Source organism: Convolutriloba macropyga, unplaced genomic scaffold (assembly GCF_964194025.1).
Source record: "Convolutriloba macropyga unplaced genomic scaffold, txConMacr16.3 SCAFFOLD_688, whole genome shotgun sequence".
Classification (NCBI taxonomy): Eukaryota; Metazoa; Xenacoelomorpha; order Acoela; family Convolutidae; genus Convolutriloba; species Convolutriloba macropyga.
The window spans coordinates 17,501-37,846 of record NW_027449609.1 but is presented as its reverse complement, the minus strand read 5'-3'; the positions used below and the strand labels follow the sequence as shown (position 1 = coordinate 37,846).

The window sequence follows — 20,346 nt, the reverse complement described above, 5'->3', positions numbered from 1 at the left end:
AGCAAGCTTGTGCTTGAGCTAGCTAGCTAGCTTGAGCTTGAGCTTGAGCTAGCTAGCTTGAGCTTGAGCTAGCTAGCTTGAGCTTGAGCTAGCTAGCTTGAGCTTGAGCTAGCTAGCAAGCTTGTGCTTGAGCTAGCTAGCTAGCTTGAGCTTGAGCTTGAGCTAGCTGGCTTGAGCTTGAGCTAGCTAGCTTGAGCTTGAGCTAGCTAGCTTGAGCTTGAGCTAGCTAGCTAGCTTGAACTTGAGCTAGCTAGCTAGCTTGAGCTTGAGCTAGCTAGCTAGCTTGAGCTTGAGCTAGCTAGCTAGCTTGAGCTTGAGCTTGAGCTAGCTAGCTTGAGCTTGAGCTTGAGCTAGCTAGCTAGCTTGAGCTTGAGCTAGCTAGCTTGAGCTTGAGCTAGCTAGCTTGAGCTTGAGCTAGCTAGCTAGCTTGAGCTTGAGCTAGCTAGGTAGCTTGAACTTGAGCTAGCTAGCTAGCTTGAGTTTGAGCTAGCTAGCTTGAGCTTGAGCTAGCTAGCTTGAGCTTGAGCTAGCTAGCTAGCTTGAACTTGAGCTAGCTAGCTTGAGCTTGAGCTTGAGCTAGCTAGCTTGAGCTTGAGCTTGAGCTAGCTAGCTAGCTAGCTTGAGCTTGAGCTAGCTAGCTTGAGCTTGAGCTAGCTAGCTAGCTTGAGATTGAGCTTGAGCTAGCTGGCTTGAGCTTGAGCTAGCTAGCTTGAGCTTGAGCTAGCTAGCTTGAGCTTGAGCTAGCTAGCTAGCTTGAACTTGAGCTAGCTAGCTAGCTTGAGCTTGAGCTTGAGCTAGCTAGCTAGCTTGAGCTTGAGCTTGAGCTAGCTGGCTTGAGCTTGAGCTAGCTAGCTTGAGCTTGAGCTAGCTAGCTTGAGCTTGAGCTAGCTAGCTAGCTTGAACTTGAGCTAGCTAGCTAGCTTGAGCTTGAGCTAGCTAGCTAGCTTGAGCTTGAGCTAGCTAGCTAGCTTGAGCTTGAGCTTGAGCTAGCTAGCTTGAGCTTGAGCTTGAGCTAGCTAGCTAGCTTGAGCTTGAGCTAGCTAGCTTGAGCTTGAGCTAGCTAGCTTGAGCTTGAGCTAGCTAGCTAGCTTGAGCTTGAGCTAGCTAGCTAGCTTGAACTTGAGCTAGCTAGCTAGCTTGAGCTTGAGCTAGCTAGCTAGCTTGAGCTAGCTAGCTAGCTTGAGCTTGAGCTTGAGCTAGCTAGCTTGAGCTTGAGCTAGCTAGCTAGCTTGAGCTTGAGCTAGCTAGCTAGCTTGAGCTTGAGCTAGCTAGCTAGCTTGAGCTTGAGCTTGAGCTAGCTAGCTTGAGCTTGAGCTTGAGCTAGCTAGCTAGCTTGAGCTTGAGCTAGCTAGCTTGAGCTTGAGCTAGCTAGCTTGAGCTTGAGCTAGCTAGCAAGCTTGTGCTTGAGCTAGCTAGCTAGCTTGAGCTTGAGCTTGAGCTAGCTAGCTTGAGCTTGAGCTAGCTAGCTTGAGCTTGAGCTAGCTAGCTTGAGCTTGAGCTAGCTAGCAAGCTTGTGCTTGAGCTAGCTAGCTAGCTTGAGCTTGAGCTTGAGCTAGCTGGCTTGAGCTTGAGCTAGCTAGCTTGAGCTTGAGCTAGCTAGCTTGAGCTTGACCTAGCTAGCTAGCTTGAACTTGAGCTAGCTAGCTAGCTTGAGCTTGAGCTAGCTAGCTAGCTTGAGCTTGAGCTAGCTAGCTAGCTTGAGCTTGAGCTTGAGCTAGCTAGCTTGAGCTTGAGCTTGAGCTAGCTAGCTAGCTTGAGCTTGAGCTAGCTAGCTTGAGCTTGAGCTAGCTAGCTTGAGCTTGAGCTAGCTAGCTAGCTTGAGCTTGAGCTAGCTAGCTAGCTTGAACTTGAGCTAGCTAGCTAGCTTGAGTTTGAGCTAGCTAGCTTGAGCTTGAGCTAGCTAGCTTGAGCTTGAGCTAGCTAGCTAGCTTGAACTTGAGCTAGCTAGCTAGCTTGAGCTTGAGCTAGCTAGCTAGCTTGAGCTTGAGCTAGCTAGCTAGCTTGAGCTTGAGCTTGAGCTAGCTAGCTTGAGCTTGAGCTTGAGCTAGCTAGCTAGCTTGAGCTTGAGCTAGCTAGCTTGAGCTTGAGCTAGCTAGCTTGAGCTTGAGCTAGCTAGCTAGCTAGCTTGAGCTTGAGCTAGCTAGCTAGCTTGAACTTGAGCTAGCTAGCTAGCTTGAGCTTGAGCTAGCTAGCTTGAGCTTGAGCTAGCTAGCTAGCTTGAGCTTGAGCTTGAGCTAGCTAGCTAGCTAGCTTGAGCTTGAGCTTGAGCTTGAGCTAGCTAGCTTGAGCTTGAGCTAGCTAGCTAGCTTGAGCTTGGGCTTGAGCTAGCTAGCTTGAGCTTGAGCTTGAGCTAGCTAGCTTGAGCTTGAGCTTGAGCTAGCTAGCTTGAGCTTGAGCTTGAGCTAGCTAGCTTGAGCTTGAGCTTGAGCTAGCTAGCTAGCTAGCTTGAGCTTGAGCTAGCTAGCTTGAGCTTGAGCTAGCTAGCTAGCTTGAGCTTGAGCTTGAGCTAGCTGGCTTGAGCTTGAGCTAGCTAGCTTGAGCTTGAGCTAGCTAGCTTGAGCTTGAGCTAGCTAGCTAGCTTGAACTTGAGCTAGCTAGCTAGCTTGAGCTTGAGCTTGAGCTTGAGCTAGCTAGCTAGCTTGAGCTTGAGCTTGAGCTAGCTGGCTTGAGCTTGAGCTAGCTAGCTTGAGCTTGAGCTAGCTAGCTTGAGCTTGAGCTAGCTAGCTAGCTTGAACTTGAGCTAGCTAGCTAGCTTGAGCTTGAGCTAGCTAGCTAGCTTGAGCTTGAGCTAGCTAGCTAGCTTGAGCTTGAGCTTGAGCTAGCTAGCTTGAGCTTGAGCTTGAGCTAGCTAGCTAGCTTGAGCTTGAGCTAGCTAGCTTGAGCTTGAGCTAGATAGCTTGAGCTTGAGCTAGCTAGCTAGCTTGAGCTTGAGCTAGCTAGCTAGCTTGAACTTGAGCTAGCTAGCTAGCTTGAGCTTGAGCTAGCTAGCTAGCTTGAGCTAGCTAGCTAGCTTGAGCTTGAGCTAGCTAGCTTGAGCTTGAGCTAGCTAGCTAGCTTGAGCTTGAGCTAGCTAGCTAGCTTGAGCTTGAGCTAGCTAGCTAGCTTGAGCTTGAGCTTGAGCTAGCTAGCTTGAGCTTGAGCTTGAGCTAGCTAGCTAGCTTGAGCTTGAGCTAGCTAGCTTGAGCTTGAGCTAGCTAGCTTGAGCTTGAGCTAGCTAGCAAGCTTGTGCTTGAGCTAGCTAGCTAGCTTGAGCTTGAGCTTGAGCTAGCTAGCTTGAGCTTGAGCTAGCTAGCTTGAGCTTGAGCTAGCTAGCTTGAGCTTGAGCTAGCTAGCAAGCTTGTGCTTGAGCTAGCTAGCTAGCTTGAGCTTGAGCTTGAGCTAGCTGGCTTGAGCTTGAGCTAGCTAGCTTGAGCTTGAGCTAGCTAGCTTGAGCTTGAGCTAGCTAGCTAGCTTGAACTTGAGCTAGCTAGCTAGCTTGAGCTTGAGCTAGCTAGCTAGCTTGAGCTTGAGCTAGCTAGCTAGCTTGAGCTTGAGCTTGAGCTAGCTAGCTTGAGCTTGAGCTTGAGCTAGCTAGCTAGCTTGAGCTTGAGCTAGCTAGCTAGCTTGAGCTTGAGCTAGCTAGCTAGCTTGAACTTGAGCTAGCTAGCTAGCTTGAGTTTGAGCTAGCTAGCTTGAGCTTGAGCTAGCTAGCTTGAGCTTGAGCTAGCTAGCTAGCTTGAACTTGAGCTAGCTAGCTAGCTTGAGCTTGAGCTAGCTAGCTAGCTTGAGCTTGAGCTAGCTAGCTAGCTTGAGCTTGAGCTTGAGCTAGCTAGCTTGAGCTTGAGCTTGAGCTAGCTAGCTAGCTTGAGCTTGAGCTAGCTAGCTTGAGCTTGAGCTAGCTAGCTTGAGCTTGAGCTAGCTAGCTAGCTTGAGCTTGAGCTAGCTAGCTAGCTTGAACTTGAGCTAGCTAGCTAGCTTGAGCTTGAGCTAGCTAGCTAGCTTGAGCTAGCTAGCTAGCTTGAGCTTGAGCTTGAGCTTGAGCTAGCTAGCTTGAGCTTGAGCTAGCTAGCTAGCTTGAGCTTGAGCTAGCTAGCTAGCTTGAGCTTGAGCTAGCTAGCTAGCTTGAGCTTGAGCTTGAGCTAGCTAGCTTGAGCTTGAGCTTGAGCTAGCTAGCTAGCTTGAGCTTGAGCTAGCTAGCTAGCTTGAGCTTGAGCTTGAGCTAGCTAGCTTGAGCTTGAGCTTGAGCTAGCTAGCTAGCTTGAGCTTGAGCTAGCTAGCTTGAGCTTGAGCTAGCTAGCTTGAGCTTGAGCTAGCTAGCTAGCTTGTGCTTGAGCTAGCTAGCTAGCTTGAGCTTGAGCTTGAGCTAGCTGGCTTGAGCTTGAGCTAGCTAGCTTGAGCTTGAGCTAGCTAGCTTGAGCTTGAGCTAGCTAGCTAGCTTGAACTTGAGCTAGCTAGCTAGCTTGAGCTTGAGCTAGCTAGCTAGCTTGAGCTTGAGCTAGCTAGCTAGCTTGAGCTTGAGCTTGAGCTAGCTAGCTTGAGCTTGAGCTTGAGCTAGCTAGCTAGCTTGAGCTTGAGCTAGCTAGCTTGAGCTTGAGCTAGCTAGCTTGAGCTTGAGCTAGCTAGCTAGCTTGAGCTTGAGCTAGCTAGCTAGCTTGAACTTGAGCTAGCTAGCTAGCTTGAGCTTGAGCTAGCTAGCTAGCTTGAGCTAGCTAGCTAGCTTGAGCTTGAGCTTGAGCTAGCTAGCTTGAGCTTGAGCTAGCTAGCTAGCTTGAGCTTGAGCTAGCTAGCTAGCTTGAGCTTGAGCTAGCTAGCTAGCTTGAGCTTGAGCTTGAGCTAGCTAGCTTGAGCTTGAGCTTGAGCTAGCTAGCTAGCTTGAGCTTGAGCTAGCTAGCTTGAGCTTGAGCTAGCTAGCTTGAGCTTGAGCTAGCTAGCAAGCTTGTGCTTGAGCTAGCTAGCTAGCTTGAGCTTGAGCTTGAGCTAGCTAGCTTGAGCTTGAGCTAGCTAGCTTGAGCTTGAGCTAGCTAGCTTGAGCTTGAGCTAGCTAGCAAGCTTGTGCTTGAGCTAGCTAGCTAGCTTGAGCTTGAGCTTGAGCTAGCTGGCTTGAGCTTGAGCTAGCTAGCTTGAGCTTGAGCTAGCTAGCTTGAGCTTGAGCTAGCTAGCTAGCTTGAACTTGAGCTAGCTAGCTAGCTTGAGCTTGAGCTAGCTAGCTAGCTTGAGCTTGAGCTAGCTAGCTAGCTTGAGCTTGAGCTTGAGCTAGCTAGCTTGAGCTTGAGCTTGAGCTAGCTAGCTAGCTGGAGCTTGAGCTAGCTAGCTTGAGCTTGAGCTAGCTAGCTTGAGCTTGAGCTAGCTAGCTAGCTTGAGCTTGAGCTAGCTAGCTAGCTTGAACTTGAGCTAGCTAGCTAGCTTGAGTTTGAGCTAGCTAGCTTGAGCTTGAGCTAGCTAGCTTGAGCTTGAGCTAGCTAGCTAGCTTGAACTTGAGCTAGCTAGCTAGCTTGAGCTTGAGCTAGCTAGCTAGCTTGAGCTTGAGCTAGCTAGCTAGCTTGAGCTTGAGCTTGAGCTAGCTAGCTTGAGCTTGAGCTTGAGCTAGCTAGCTAGCTTGAGCTTGAGCTAGCTAGCTTGAGCTTGAGCTAGCTAGCTTGAGCTTGAGCTAGCTAGCTAGCTTGAGCTTGAGCTAGCTAGCTAGCTTGAACTTGAGCTAGCTAGCTAGCTTGAGCTTGAGCTAGCTAGCTAGCTTGAGCTAGCTAGCTAGCTTGAGCTTGAGCTTGAGCTTGAGCTAGCTAGCTTGAGCTTGAGCTAGCTAGCTAGCTTGAGCTTGAGCTAGCTAGCCAGCTTGAGCTTGAGCTAGCTAGCTAGCTTGAGCTTGAGCTTGAGCTAGCTAGCTTGAGCTTGAGCTTGAGCTAGCTAGCTAGCTTGAGCTTGAGCTAGCTAGCTAGCTTGAGCTTGAGCTTGAGCTAGCTAGCTTGAGCTTGAGCTTGAGCTAGCTAGCTAGCTTGAGCTTGAGCTAGCTAGCTTGAGCTTGAGCTAGCTAGCTTGAGATTGAGCTAGCTAGCTAGCTTGTGCTTGAGCTAGCTAGCTAGCTTGAGCTTGAGCTTGAGCTAGCTGGCTTGAGCTTGAGCTAGCTAGCTTGAGCTTGAGCTAGCTAGCTTGAGCTTGAGCTAGCTAGCTAGCTTGAACTTGAGCTAGCTAGCTAGCTTGAGCTTGAGCTTGAGCTAGCTAGCTAGCTTGAGCTTGAGCTAGCTAGCTAGCTTGAGCTTGAGCTTGAGCTAGCTAGCTTGAGCTTGAGCTTGAGCTAGCTAGCTAGCTTGAGCTTGAGCTAGCTAGCTTGAGCTTGAGCTAGCTAGCTTGAGCTTGAGCTAGCTAGCTAGCTTGAGCTTGAGCTAGCTAGCTAGCTTGAACTTGAGCTAGCTAGCTAGCTTGAGCTTGAGCTAGCTAGCTAGCTTGAGCTAGCTAGCTAGCTTGAGCTTGAGCTTGAGCTTGAGCTAGCTAGCTTGAGCTTGAGCTAGCTAGCTAGCTTGAGCTTGAGCTAGCTAGCTAGCTTGAGCTTGAGCTAGCTAGCTAGCTTGAGCTTGAGCTTGAGCTAGCTAGCTTGAGCTTGAGCTTGAGCTAGCTAGCTAGCTTGAGCTTGAGCTAGCTAGCTTGAGCTTGAGCTAGCTAGCTTGAGCTTGAGCTAGCTAGCTAGCTTGAGCTTGAGCTAGCTAGCTAGCTTGAGCTTGAGCTAGCTGGCTTGAGCTTGAGCTAGATAGCTTGAGCTTGAGCTAGCTAGCTAGCTTGAGCTAGCTAGCTAGAGCTCGACCTATGAAAAGCTGCGCAAACACTTATTCTATAATAATTGCGAAAATTAAAAATTTCACAAGTGAAAAGCTGCATAAACAGTAATTCTATGTGTGGGGCATTATTAGGGGGAGGTGTCTTGTCAAAATATGGCTGGACTAAAGACCTCAACCCAGATAGGGTGGAAGGCCCTATGATCGGTCTGTTACTAATCGGTGACCGATAAAGACCTGACCAAGGCCTGTAGTAAGCTTGGTTAGGCATTACAGGAGATAACACTAAGACCGAGGGGTCTTAGAGAGCCCTCTAGCGGGGCGAATAGAGCTAGATCGAGCCTTGGGAAAGCTAGATCGAGCAGGACTGAAGCTAAAGGATAGACCGAGAGGTCTGTCTGGTCCTCCTAGAGAGGCCAAGAGAAAGTACGAGAAGCCAACTAAAGCTTGATCGGGCCTTCAGCAAGCACGACCGAGCTGTACCGGAGCTAACACTAAGACCGAGGGGTCTTAGAGAGCCCTCTAGCGGGGCGAATAGAGCTAGATCGAGCCTTGGGAAAGCTAGATCGAGCAGGACTGAAGCTAAACGATAGACCGAGAGGTCTGTCTGGTCCTCCTAGAGAGGCCAAGAGAAAGTACGAGAAGCCAACTAAAGCTTGATCGGGCCTTCAGCAAGCACGACCGAGCTGTACCGGAGCTAACACTAAGACCGAGGGGTCTTAGAGAGCCCTCTAGCGGGGCGAATAGAGCTAGATCGAGCCTTGGGAAAGCTAGATCGAGCAGGACTGAAGCTAAACGATAGACCGAGAGGTCTGTCTGGTCCTCCTAGAGAGGCCAAGAGAAAAAACGAGAAGCTAACTAAAGCTTGATCGGGCCTTCAGCAAGCACGACCGAGCTGTACCGGAGCTAACACTAAGACCGAGGGGTCTTAGAGAGCCCTCTAGCGGGGCGAATAGAGCTTGATCAAGCCTTGGGCAAGCTAGATCGAGCAGGACTGAAGCTAAGCAAGAGACCGAGAGGTCTGTCTGGTCCTCCTAGAGAGGCCAAGAGAAAGTACGAGAATCTAACTAAAGCTTGATCGGGCCTTCAGCAAGCACGACCGAGCTGTACCGGAGCTAACACTAAGACCGAGGGGTCTTAGAGAGCCCTCTAGCAGGGCGAATAGAGCTAGATCGAGCCTTGGGAAAGCTAGATCGAGCAGGACTGAAGCTAAACGATAGACCGAGAGGTCTGTCTGGTCCTCCTAGAGAGGCCAAGAGGAAGTACGAGAAGCTAACTAAAGCTTGATCGCGCCTTCAGCAAGCACGATTGAGCAAGACCGGAGCTAACACTAAGACCGAAGTGTCTTAGAGAGCCCTCTAGTGGGGCGAATAGAGCTAGATCGAGCCTTGGGAAAGCTAGATCGAGTAAGATTGAAGCTGAAAGAGTGTCAGAGGAGCAAATGAACCTCCAAAAAGTGAAAATCAAATTTTAGAAAAAAACACAAGTTAAATACTGCATGGACAGTAATTCTATGTGTGGGGCATTATTAGGGAGAGGTGTCTTGTCAAAATATGGCTGGACTAAAGACCTCAACCCGGATAGGGTGGAAGGCCCTATGATCGGTCTGTTACTAATCGGTGACCGATAAAGACCTGACCAAGGCCTGTAGTAAGCTTGGTTAGGCATTACAGGAGATAACACTAAGACCGAGGGGTCTTAGAGAGCCCTCTAGCGGGGCGAATAGAGCTAGATCGAGCCTTGGGAAAGCTAGATCGAGCAGGACTGAAGCTAAAGGATAGACCGAGAGGTCTGTCTGGTCCTCCTAGAGAGGCCAAGAGAAAGTACGAGAAGCCAACTAAAGCTTGATCGGGCCTTCAGCAAGCACGACCGAGCTGTACCGGAGCTAACACTAAGACCGAGGGGTCTTAGAGAGCCCTCTAGCGGGGCGAATAGAGCTAGATCGAGCCTTGGGAAAGCTAGATCGAGCAGGACTGAAGCTAAACGATAGACCGAGAGGTCTGTCTGGTCCTCCTAGAGAGGCCAAGAGAAAAAACGAGAAGCTAACTAAAGCTTGATCGGGCCTTCAGCAAGCACGACCGAGCTGTACCGGAGCTAACACTAAGACCGAGGGGTCTTAGAGAGCCCTCTAGCGGGGCGAATAGAGCTTGATCAAGCCTTGGGCAAGCTAGATCGAGCAGGACTGAAGCTAAGCAAGAGACCGAGAGGTCTGTCTGGTCCTCCTAGAGAGGCCAAGAGAAAGTACGAGAAGCCAACTAAAGCTTGATCGGGCCTTCAGCAAGCACGACCGAGCTGTACCGGAGCTAACACTAAGACCGAGGGGTCTTAGAGAGCCCTCTAGCGGGGCGAATAGAGCTAGATCGAGCCTTGGGAAAGCTAGATCGAGCAGGACTGAAGCTAAACGATAGACCGAGAGGTCTGTCTGGTCCTCCTAGAGAGGCCAAGAGAAAGTACGAGAAGCTAACTAAAGCTTGATCGCGCCTTCAGCAAGCACGATTGAGCAAGACCGGAGCTAACACTAAGACCGAAGTGTCTTAGAGAGCCCTCTGGTGGGGCGAATAGAGCTAGATCGAGCCTTGGGAAAGCTAGATCGAGTAAGATTGAAGCTGAAAGAGTGTCAGAGGAGCAAATGAACCTCCAAAAAGTGAAAATCAAATTTTAGAAAAAAACACAAGTTAAATACTGCATGGACAGTATTTCTATGTGTGGGGCATTATTAGGGGGAGGTGTCTTGTCAAAATATGGCTGGACTAAAGACCTCAACCCGGATAGGGTGGAAGGCCCCATGATCGGTCTGTTACTAATCGGTGACCGATAAAGACCTGACCAAGGCCTGTAGTAAGCTTGGTTAGGCATTACAGGAGTTAACACTAAGACCGAGGGGTCTTAGAGAGCCCTCTAGCGGGGCGAATAGAGCTAGATCGAGCCTTGGGAAAGCTAGATCGAGCAGGACTGAAGCTAAGCAAGAGACCGAAAGGTCTGTCTGGTCCTCCTAGAGAGGCCAAGAGAAAGTACGAGAAGCTAACTAAAGCTTGATCAGGCCTTCAGCAAGCACGACCGAGCTGTACCGGAGCTAACACTAAGACCGAGGGGTCTTAGAGAGCCCTCTAGCAGGGCGAATAGATCTAGATCGAGCCTTGGGAAAGCTAGATCGAGCAGGACTGAAGCTAAACGATAGACCGAGAGGTCTGTCTGGTCCTCCTAGAGAGGCCAAGAGAAAGTACGAGAAGCTAACTAAAGCTTGATCGGGCCTTCAGCAAGCACGACCGAGCTGTACCGGAGCTAACACTAAGACCGAGGGGTCTTAGAGAGCCCTCTAGCAGGGCGAATAGAGCTAGATCGAGCCTTGGGAAAGCTAGATCAAGCAGGACTGAAGCTAAACGATAGACCGAGAGGTCTGTCTGGTCCTCCTAGAGAGGCCAAGAGAAAGTACGAGAATCTAACTAAAGCTTGATCGGGCCTTCAGCAAGCACGACCGAGCTGTACCGGAGCTAACACTAAGACCGAGGGGTCTTAGAGAGCCCTCTAGCAGGGCGAATAGAGCTAGATCGAGCCTTGGGAAAGCTAGATCGAGCAGGACTGAAGCTAAACGATAGACCGAGAGGTCTGTCTGGTCCTCCTAGAGAGGCCAAGAGGAAGTACGAGAAGCTAACTAAAGCTTGATCGCGCCTTCAGCAAGCACGATTGAGCAAGACCGGAGCTAACACTAAGACCGAAGTGTCTTAGAGAGCCCTCTAGTGGGGCGAATAGAGCTAGATCGAGCCTTGGGAAAGCTAGATCGAGTAAGATTGAAGCTGAAAGAGTGTCAGAGGAGCAAATGAACCTCCAAAAAGTGAAAATCAAATTTTAGAAAAAAACACAAGTTAAATACTGCATGGACAGTAATTCTATGTGTGGGGCATTATTAGGGAGAGGTGTCTTGTCAAAATATGGCTGGACTAAAGACCTCAACCCGGATAGGGTGGAAGGCCCTATGATTGGTCTGTTACTAATCGGTGACCGATAAAGACCTGACCAAGGCCTGTAGTAAGCTTGGTTAGGCATTACAGAAGATAACACTAAGACCGAGGGGTCTTAGAGAGCCCTCTAGCGGGGCGAATAGAGCTTGATCAAGCCTTGGGCAAGCTAGATCGAGCAGGACTGAAGCTAAACGATAGACCGAGAGGTCTGTCTGGTCCTCCTAGAGAGGCCAAGAGAAAGTACGAGAATCTAACTAAAGCTGGGTCGGGCCTTCAGCAAGCACGACCGAGCAGTACCGGAGCTAACACTAAGACCGAGGGGTCTTAGAGAGCCCTCTAGTGGGGCGAATAGAGCTAGATCGAGCCTTGGGAAAGCTAGATCGAGCAGGACTGAAGCTAAACGATAAACCGAAAGGTCTGACGGGTCCTCATAAGAGGCATGGAGAAAGATCTGATACTAAAGTACCTCTCGGAAGTAATAAAATATGCCTGATGAAGCCGGGTATGATGTTTGTTGTTTGATGGCATTCATCGATTAGGTCTGGTGGATTCCCCATTACTCCGAGTGGTACTAGTAGAGGCTCCTACAGGGGTGAGCAAAGCGAGATCAAGCCTTAGGCAAGCTAGATCGAGCAGAACTGAAGCTGAAAAGCAAAATAAATGACAGGTCTGTCCAAATCAATAAACTTGAAATCCAGTGTGGTCACCACGGGTCACGAGGTGAATTCCTAGCGATTGTCTGCTGAACGTATAGGAAGGCCCGAAACGAACGATAATTTCATTGCACAGTGGAGATACTATACGTTCAGGAGTAGCATACATCGGGTTTGATCTATGATCATGTCTGGTCTCCGAGGATCCACCGGGTTACCAACTGGCACCGCTGTACTGGGTGTAAAACTGGGCCACCTGAAGTCCCGGGTGTAAAACTAGGTGCCTCTGTGCCAAAGTAGCGGCTTGCGTAGTGCATTATGCCTCCGGCTTGCGAAATGGTTATAAGCAATAACAACAGGACGCCGCGGGGTGTTCACTTAAAGGAGTAACGTTCTCTCAAGGGAGGGGATCTAAAAATCTTGATAAAACATTTATTCTATGCAAAATTTGTGCGCAAATTTTGCAAAGTAAAAAGCTGCACTGTAGCAAATTCTATGTGTGTAGCATTATTAGGGAAGTGTTGTTTGATGGCACCTCTCTACTTGATGCACCAAAGAACTACCTTGATGGCTCATGACCGCTGGTAATCTGTCGTCGCTAGTAGTTCGGAACTGAGAACAAATATGTTCGCAAATTACAACAATTATACAGCATATTGCTGAATAAAGCAGAACCGAATAATACTCAGTGACTTTACACCAAGACTGACTAATGTCTGGATTGTATCGTCCTACTCGAGTAAGGCGAAGAAAAGCTAGAAAGATACGCTTTTCACAAAGCAGGCTTAATGCATGCAAACCAAGGAGGAAGGAGTGATGCCCCTCCTTATAATAAGCAGAACCAAATAAAGAACAGACAGCATCATCTGTACAGTGACCAAGAAGAGGTGAAACTTCTGTATGTGAAAAGGCAATTTGAGCGAGATTTATTAGCAGACTAGTATTATGTTGTTTCTAGTAGGCGAAAGCCGAAACATCAACATGTGAAAATCTGATATTAAATCCTCAATCATTTTCCCTAGTATTATACAGCTATGAGTAACCTTAATTGGACACGGCAATTATTGCTGACCGGTGAAACTTTCGCATGGGAAAGACACACACACTTCTTGACAAAGCAATAAGTATTATGCTGTTTCTAGTACGCGAAAGCAGAAACATCAGCATGTGAAAGTTGTGAAGTTGAAGAATTTTTGTGTTGAGTACGATGTTGTTACTAGTAACCATGTCGACAGCTGAGAACTGTTCTCTAACCAATAGAAGGTGAAACTTCTGTATGTGAAAAGGCAATTTGAGCGAGATTTCTTAGCAGACTAGTATTATGTTGTTTCTAGTAGGCGAAAGCCGAAACATCAACATGTGAAAATCTGATATTAAATCCTCAATCATTTTCCCTAGTATTATACAGCTACTAGTAGCCGTAATTGGTCAGGGAAACATTGTTGACCGGTGAAACTTCACATGGGAAAGACACACAAATTACTTGACAAAACAATAAGTATTATGCTGTTTCTAGTATGCGAAAGCAGAAACATCAGCATGTGAAAGTTGTGAAGTTGAAAAGTTTTTGTGTTGAGTACGGTGTTGTTACTAGTAACCATGTCGACAGCTGGAAAGCTGTTCTCTAACCAATAAAAGGTAAAACTTCTGTATCTGAAGAGGCGGCGTGATTGAGATTTTTAACAGACTAGTATTATGTTGTTTCTAGTAGGCGAGAGCCGAAACATCGACATGTGAACATCTGGTTTTTAAATCATGAGTCAATTCTCCCTAGTATGATACAGTTGTTAGCCGGTATTGGTAACAGTAGAACAGAGATTTGGAGGGCAAAACCTGCTCATGGGAAATTGTCACAGAGCGCTATCTACCAGTACACATAGTATTATGCTGTTTCTAGTACGCGCGAGCCGAAACATCAGCATGTGAAATGTGTAATCGTGGGTAACTCTAAGTGTGTAGAGTACTGTGTAGTAACTAGTAGCCATGCCAAAGCATGCATTGAAACTCTTCGTGATTTAAAAAGCTCAAAGCAAGATTGACGAGGCCGCAAGGCTATGTCTTTCTAAATTCGAACAAATCGAAAGATTGTTCAAAGTACAATTAAACTGATTGATCCTGTCAGTTGCCATATGCTTGTCTGAAAGACTAAGCCATGCATGTGCAAGCGAAGCTTGAAAAAGTGGAACCGCGAATGGCTCATTAAATCAGTTACTATCTATTAGTTGATTTGCAAGCTAAATGAATAACTGCGGTAACCCTGCAGCTAATGCATGCTGATTGTCCGACACTGTCGGAGACTTTTACAAGACTACACCGGGTGATTTGCTAAGTACAGACACATCCCGTGATGAGTCCTAGTAACTGAAAGATCCCAGATAGCTTCGGCTTGGGGACGGAACTTCCGAATTTCTGACCTATCAACCTATGATGGTAGTGTAACGGACTACCATGGTTGTGACGGGTAACGGGGAATCAGGGTTCGATTCCGGAGAGGGAGCCTTAGAAACGGCTACCACATCCAAGGAAGGCAGCAGGCACGCAAATTACCCACTCTCCGCACGAGGAGGTAGTGACTAGAAATAATGATATGAACCTTTATGGTTTGTAATCAGAATGGAATGGACTTAAAAGCTCCATTGATGAACGAGTAGAGGGCAAGTCTGGTGCCAGCAGCCGCGGTAATACCAGCCTCTACAAGCGTATGCAATAGTTGCTGCGTTTAAAAAGCTCATAGTTGGATCTGTTTGAGTAGAACGGCAACATGGTCTTCAGTTAAATCTGTTGACTCGTTCCGCTCATCCTTCGCATCGAAGAAATAGTTTGCACTTAAATGTGACGAACTGTGGAAACGGTGTTTTCACCCTGAGAAAATTAGAGTGTTCAAAGCATCCTTTGGGATCGAATAATAAAGCATGGAATAATGGAGAATGACCCGCTACTCGATTGATGCCGGTTGGCTGAGTGCGGTAATGATTGAAAGGAACAGACGGGGGCATTTGTATTGCTACGTTAGAGGTGAAATTCTTGGATCGTGGCAAGACAAACTACTGCGAAAGCATTTGCCAAGAATGTTTTCATTAATCAAGAACGAAAGTCAGAGTATTGAAGAGGATTAGATACCCTCGTAATTCTGACCATAAACTATACCAACCTACAATTTGTCAAAGTCGATCTTGACTTGGCAAGAGATTAACCGGGAAACCAAAGTTTATTGGTTCCGGGGGAAGTATGGTTGCAAAATCGAAACTTAAAGGAATTGACGGAAGGGCACCACCAGGAGTGGAGCCTGCGGCTTAATTTGACTCAACACGGGAAAACTCACCCGGTCCAGACATCTTAAGGATTGACAGATTGAATATCTTTCATGATTATATGGGCGGTGGTGCATGGCCGTTCTTAGTTAGTGGAGTGATCTGTCTGGTTAATTCCGATAACGAACGAGATCTTCTCCATCTAAATAATGAAATTCACTATATGTGAATTCAAACACTTCTTAGAGGAACTATGCGGAATTAAATACCGCAGATGAAGTGAGGCTATAACAGGTCTGTGATGCCCTTAGATGTTCTGGACTGCACGCGCGCTACACTGTGTACTTTTAGATTGAGTACTCAGCCCTTGGTCCGAAATGGACTGGGCAATCAGAGAAAAGTACAGCGCTTCAAGGGGATCGTCTGTTGTAACTTGCAGACGTGAACCAGGAATTCCTGGTACTTATGAGTCAACAACTCATAGGGATTACGTCCCTGCCCTTTGTACACACCGCCCGTCGCTACTACTGATTGGATAGTTAAGCAAGAATTGCAAATTCCTACTGTTGGGACTTCGGTCTCCGGCAACGGGATGAAGCGGATCGAGCTTAATTGTCTAGAGGAAGTAAAAGTCGTAACAAGGTTTCCGTAGGGGAACCTGCGGAAGGATCAGTGATTGATTCCTTCGGGCATGGCTGCTGGTAGAGGCCATGTCTGTAGTGCGCATGACGCTCTGTCGCTAGAGATTGCTTGGCAACCAATCTCGAATTATGTATCGAGCTCAAAAACTACTTGTGTGGATACATAGTTCAGCAGTCATGGCAAGGGACTGCTTAAAGGGAGACTAGTTAGCAAAAGCAGCCTAGCAGAACTGCAGCTATCTAGATCTCAGAAGCTGGGTTATAGAAGCCCAGCTATAGACTTGTGAATGAGAAAGGCCTAAAAAGGTCCACAAGTCGCGTGGTTAGAACCGACACGCAAAAATCCCAGCGAGTGACAGAGCGTTGCGCTGTTCAGTGGGAAAGAGTTGAGCTACTCGGGGCGCCCACTGAACTTGCTCCGAGCCAAAGGCTCGAAAAAACACAGCTTAGCCTCAGATCCTTTACATAGAAGGCTAGCTAAAATAAACTTACCTTGGACGAGGGTAAAGTTTAGTCAGTTCTTAGGGGAGAGTAATCCACAGCTTCTCGCCCTCTGAACATTCTCCCAGATATGTAGGTCTGGGAGAGTCTCCTCCTGTTCTTCGGAATCTGGAGGTAGACAAAGACAGTACGATACGATCTTGCATCGGGATGACTAACCGATAATGATCATAATCTGACAATTTTTCCGGCTTGAGGCACCGGAGTCAGATTAAAGACACATACTGAACTAAAGGCGTATGTGCAAAGCTTGTCGGAGTGTAGAGAGTCAAGCTGAGTTGACTCGTCACGTGGTGATGACAACAGCCATGTGCAAAACACTCACAACTTTATCGTCTATGTGGAAAAGGTTGCTAACAGCGCTCTCTATGAGAGGCCCTCGCATATAACTATACGAGGAAAAGGCGATAGAGTTGTTTGAATGTGGGGCAGGTTCATCGACAAGCTAAGTTGATCACATTCTTGTTGTGGCATCCTACTAGAATTGGTCACGGTCTGCACCAACTCTCCCCAAGTTGGCCAGACTTAAAACTAGAAATAAGGTTTGCAGCTATGTGAACCTAGAAACTGTAAAGGAGTTGAAAGAACTTAAAGGAATTGAAAGAGGCCTTGAGGTATATCCTCTTGGTAAAGACCCACAAAAGCTCACAAAAGTGGCTTCGAAGGGCAAAACTGGTTCATCCAAAACAATTGGAGAGCTTAAAGCAGAACCAATTCGAATGAAACACTATTGGTGAAACTTCATCATGAGAACGTCACAAGCTGATCACGCTCTATGATATGACTAGTATTATGTTGCTTCTAGTAGGCTAAGCGCAAGCCGAAACATCAACATGTGAAAGTCGTAGAATTTTGCAATCAAACTGTGGCTAGTACTGTGATGTTACTAGTAACCTGGTGTTCCGTCATATGGCCAAGAGAGCATTTGAAGGCGAAACTTCTGCATGGGAAAGCTGCATCATGATCAAAATTTTATATCGAGTATTATGTTGACGTTAGTAGGCCTTGGCCGAAAACGCAGCATGTGAAAGGTATAGATAAAAGTTATTGTTGCAGTCAGTACTGTGTAGTTACTAGTAGCTGGATTTAAGCTCAAAATGAGACACTGTTGGTGAAACTTCATCATGAGAATGTCACAAGCTGATCAAGCTCTATGATATGACTAGTATTATGTTGCTTCTAGTAGGCTAAGCGCAAGCCGAAACATCAACATGTGAAAGTCGTAGAATTTTGCGATCAAATTGTGGCTAGTACTGTGATGTTACTAGTAACCTTGTGTTACGTCATATGGCCAAGAGAGCATTTGAAGGCGAAACTTCTGCATGGGGAAGCTGCATCATGAACAAAAGTTTATATCGAGTATTATGTTGACATTAGTAGGCCCTGGCCGAAAGCGCAGCATGTGAAAGGTATAGATAAAAGTTATCGTTGCAGTCAGTACTGTGTAGTTACTAGTAGCTGGATTTAAGCTCGAAATGAGACACTGTTGGTGAAACTTCATCATGAGAACGTCACAAGCTGATCACGCTCCATGATATGACTAGTATTATGTTGCTTCTAGTAGGCTAAGCGCAAGCCGAAACATCAACATGTGAAAGTCGTAGAATTTTGCGATCAAATTGTGGCTAGTACTGTGATGTTACTAGTAACCTTGTGTTACGTCATATGGCCAAGAGAGCATTTGAAGGCGAAACTTCTGCATGGGGAAGCTGCATCATGAACAAAAGTTTATATCGAGTATTATGTTGACGTTAGTAGGCCCTGGCCGAAAGCGCAGCATGTGAAAGGTATAGATAAAAGTTAGCGTTGCAGTCAGTACTGTGTAGTTACTAGTAGCTGGATTTAAGCTCGAAATGAGACACTGTTGGTGAAACTTCATCATGAGAACGTCACAAGCTGATCACGCTCTATGATATGACTAGTATTATGTTGCTTCTAGTAGGCTAAGCGCAAGCCGAAACATCAACATGTGAAAGTCGTAGAATTTTGCAATCAAACTGTGGCTAGTACTGTGATGTTACTAGTAACCTTTTCTTACGTCATATGGCCAAGAGAGCATTTGAAGGCGAAACTTCTGCATGGGGAAGCTGCATCATGAACAAAAGTTTATATCGAGTATTATGTTGACGTTAGTAGGCCCTGGCCGAAAGCGCAGCATGTGAAAGGTATAGATAAAAGTTATCGTTGCAGTCAGTACTGTGTAGTTACTAGTAGCTGGATTTAAGCTCGAAGTGAGACACTGTTGGTGAAACTTCATCATGAGAACGTCACAAGCTGATCACGCTCTATGATATGACTAGTATTATGTTGCTTATAGTAGGCTAAGCGCAAGCCGAAACATCAACATGTGAAAGTCGTAGAATTTTGCGATCAAACTGTGGCTAGTACTTTGATGATGCTTGTAGCCAACCGAATTGGTTGAAAAGCCCAATAAGTAAGCTAACTTGGGAGAGCTTGTTGGAAACCAAATGCTACTAGATTGGTCCAAATACATCCTTCAACAGGGGATCACTTGGCTCGCTTTACGAAGAGGAGCACAGCTATATGTGTTAATTCGGTATGAATCGCAAGATTTGTTTACCGACCTCTCTAACGCAAAAGGCGGTCTCGGCTTCGGCTGTTGACTGCGTCCGATTCAGGGTTATATAACTCTCGATTGAACACATTGATGTTCTATTGTTGGTGCTTCCAATAAAATTGGAACACTTAAAGCAGAACCGATTCAAATAATAGCATTCTGATCAATGATTGCATTCCTTGATCAAGAACTGCTGGAGTCATTGTGATGGCGAATTTTCTTCATAAGAAAATTGCAAAGAGACGGAACTTAATGAGACTAGTATTATGTTGTTTCTAGTAAGCGGAAGCTGAAACAGCAACATGTGAAAATCAAGTTTTGTTCAATGATCTCGAGGCGATAAGTACTATGAAGCAACTAGTAGCCTAAGCATGACTCAGATTTGAGACAGTCAAAAAGACTGGCGAAACTTCTTCACATGAAAGTTACATAGAGAACTACAAATGTATACAGCGAGTATTATGTTGTTTCTAGTAGGCGAAAGCTGAAACATCAACATGTGAAAGTTGTCTGCAAACTGTAGAACGATATGTGATTAGTACTGTGCTGTTACTAGTAGCCAGTCTGACTGTAGAAGCCAAGACAAAGGGAAACTAATGCATCTGAAAAGGACAAGTTATGGAAAGGTATGCACGATAAGTATTATGTTGTTTCTAGTAAGCGGCAGCTGAAACATCAACATGTGAACGTCGTTGTGTACAGTAACCTAGAACTATATAGTCCTTAGTAACGTGCATTTACTAGTACCTGTAATTGGTATTCAGACTCAGGCAGTTTGGAATAGTTTGGCAAAGATGCACCAGAGAAAACTGGGATTTGATACAGAAATTGTTGAATACAAGTATTATGCTGCTTCTAGTAGGTTGAATCCGAAACATCAGCATGTGAAAATTGAAAACATTTCTGGTTCGAATTGTCACAAGTATTTGGTGATCTGAGTAGCCAAACTCACTACAACGCCAATTGAAGGCAAAAATTCTCAACGGGAAAAGCTATTCTCATTGAATGAGCTAACAAGACGAGTATTATGTTGCTTCTAGTAGGCGAAAGCCAAAACATCAACATGTGAAAGTCTTGCTGAACAAATTTAATGTTGTTGAGCTCAGTACCGTGTGAATTAGTAGCCATAATTGGCGAGCGAAAATTGAACTGGCGAAACTTCGTCTTTGGAAAATTGCAGATGCCGAGCACTTATTTTGCAACGAGTATTATGTTGACTGTAGTAAGCGAAAGCCGAAACAGCAACATGTGAAAGCTGTTGAAATTTGTGGTCATTTTGCAATAAGTACAAGGAGTGTAACTAGTAGCCAGGTCAAAATTTGGGATAAGAATGAGCAAAAATTCTGCATGAGAACAGTTGAAATTATGAAACTAAATTACAAAGACTAGTATTATGTTGTTTCGAGTACGCGAAAGCGGAAACATCAACATGTGAACGTTTGTAACGAAGTTTCGTTAATTTTCAGCCTAGTACTGAGCAAGAACGAGTAGCCTCATCTCCAATCCCACGCAAAATGTAGTGAAATATGTGAGTGAACCTTATTCACGGTGAGGGTTTCCCGAGGTCTGTATTGCAGCGAGTATTATGTTGCTTCTAGTAAGCGAAAGCTGAAACAACAACATTTGAAAGTTGGAATTAATGACTGAATGGAAACTTCGACCTGTGTTTGATAGTAGTAGCGAACAAAACTGCTGAATCGGTTTCTGTCTCATATTGGTCAGTGAACCAATTAAGAGACAATCAACTACATAACCTGAATTGGGCGAGAGAACCCCCTTAACTTAAGCATATCAGTAAGGGGAGGAAAAGAAATCAACTGAGAATCCCTTAGTAATGGCGAATGAACAGGGAAAAGCTCATCGGGAAGAGAAATGGCAACATTTCTTGGTGTCCGGTATGGTTTGATGCTAGACTGGTGAATTTGTCCTGATGTCTACTGGAAAGTAGCATCAAAGAAGGTGAAAATCCTGTAAAGGTCATTTTCGATACCAGTCATAATGGCTCATTCCTATGAGTAGA

General features: G+C 46.3%; 1 non-coding gene and 1 pseudogene across 1 annotated transcript in view; both read left to right on the top strand.

Moving 5' to 3' along the window:
* Positions 1-18,240: 18,240 nt before the first annotated feature.
* Positions 18,241-18,392, top strand: LOC142355183 (5.8S ribosomal RNA; annotated as a pseudogene).
* A 1,683-nt stretch (positions 18,393-20,075) lies between these two features.
* Positions 20,076-20,346, top strand: part of LOC142355186 (large subunit ribosomal RNA) — a 3,522-nt gene continuing 3,251 nt past the window's right edge. Inside the window, exon 1 of the ribosomal RNA XR_012761172.1 lies at positions 20,076-20,346. This exon is cut by the window's right edge and continues 3,251 nt beyond it. This is a non-coding gene — a ribosomal RNA (large subunit ribosomal RNA).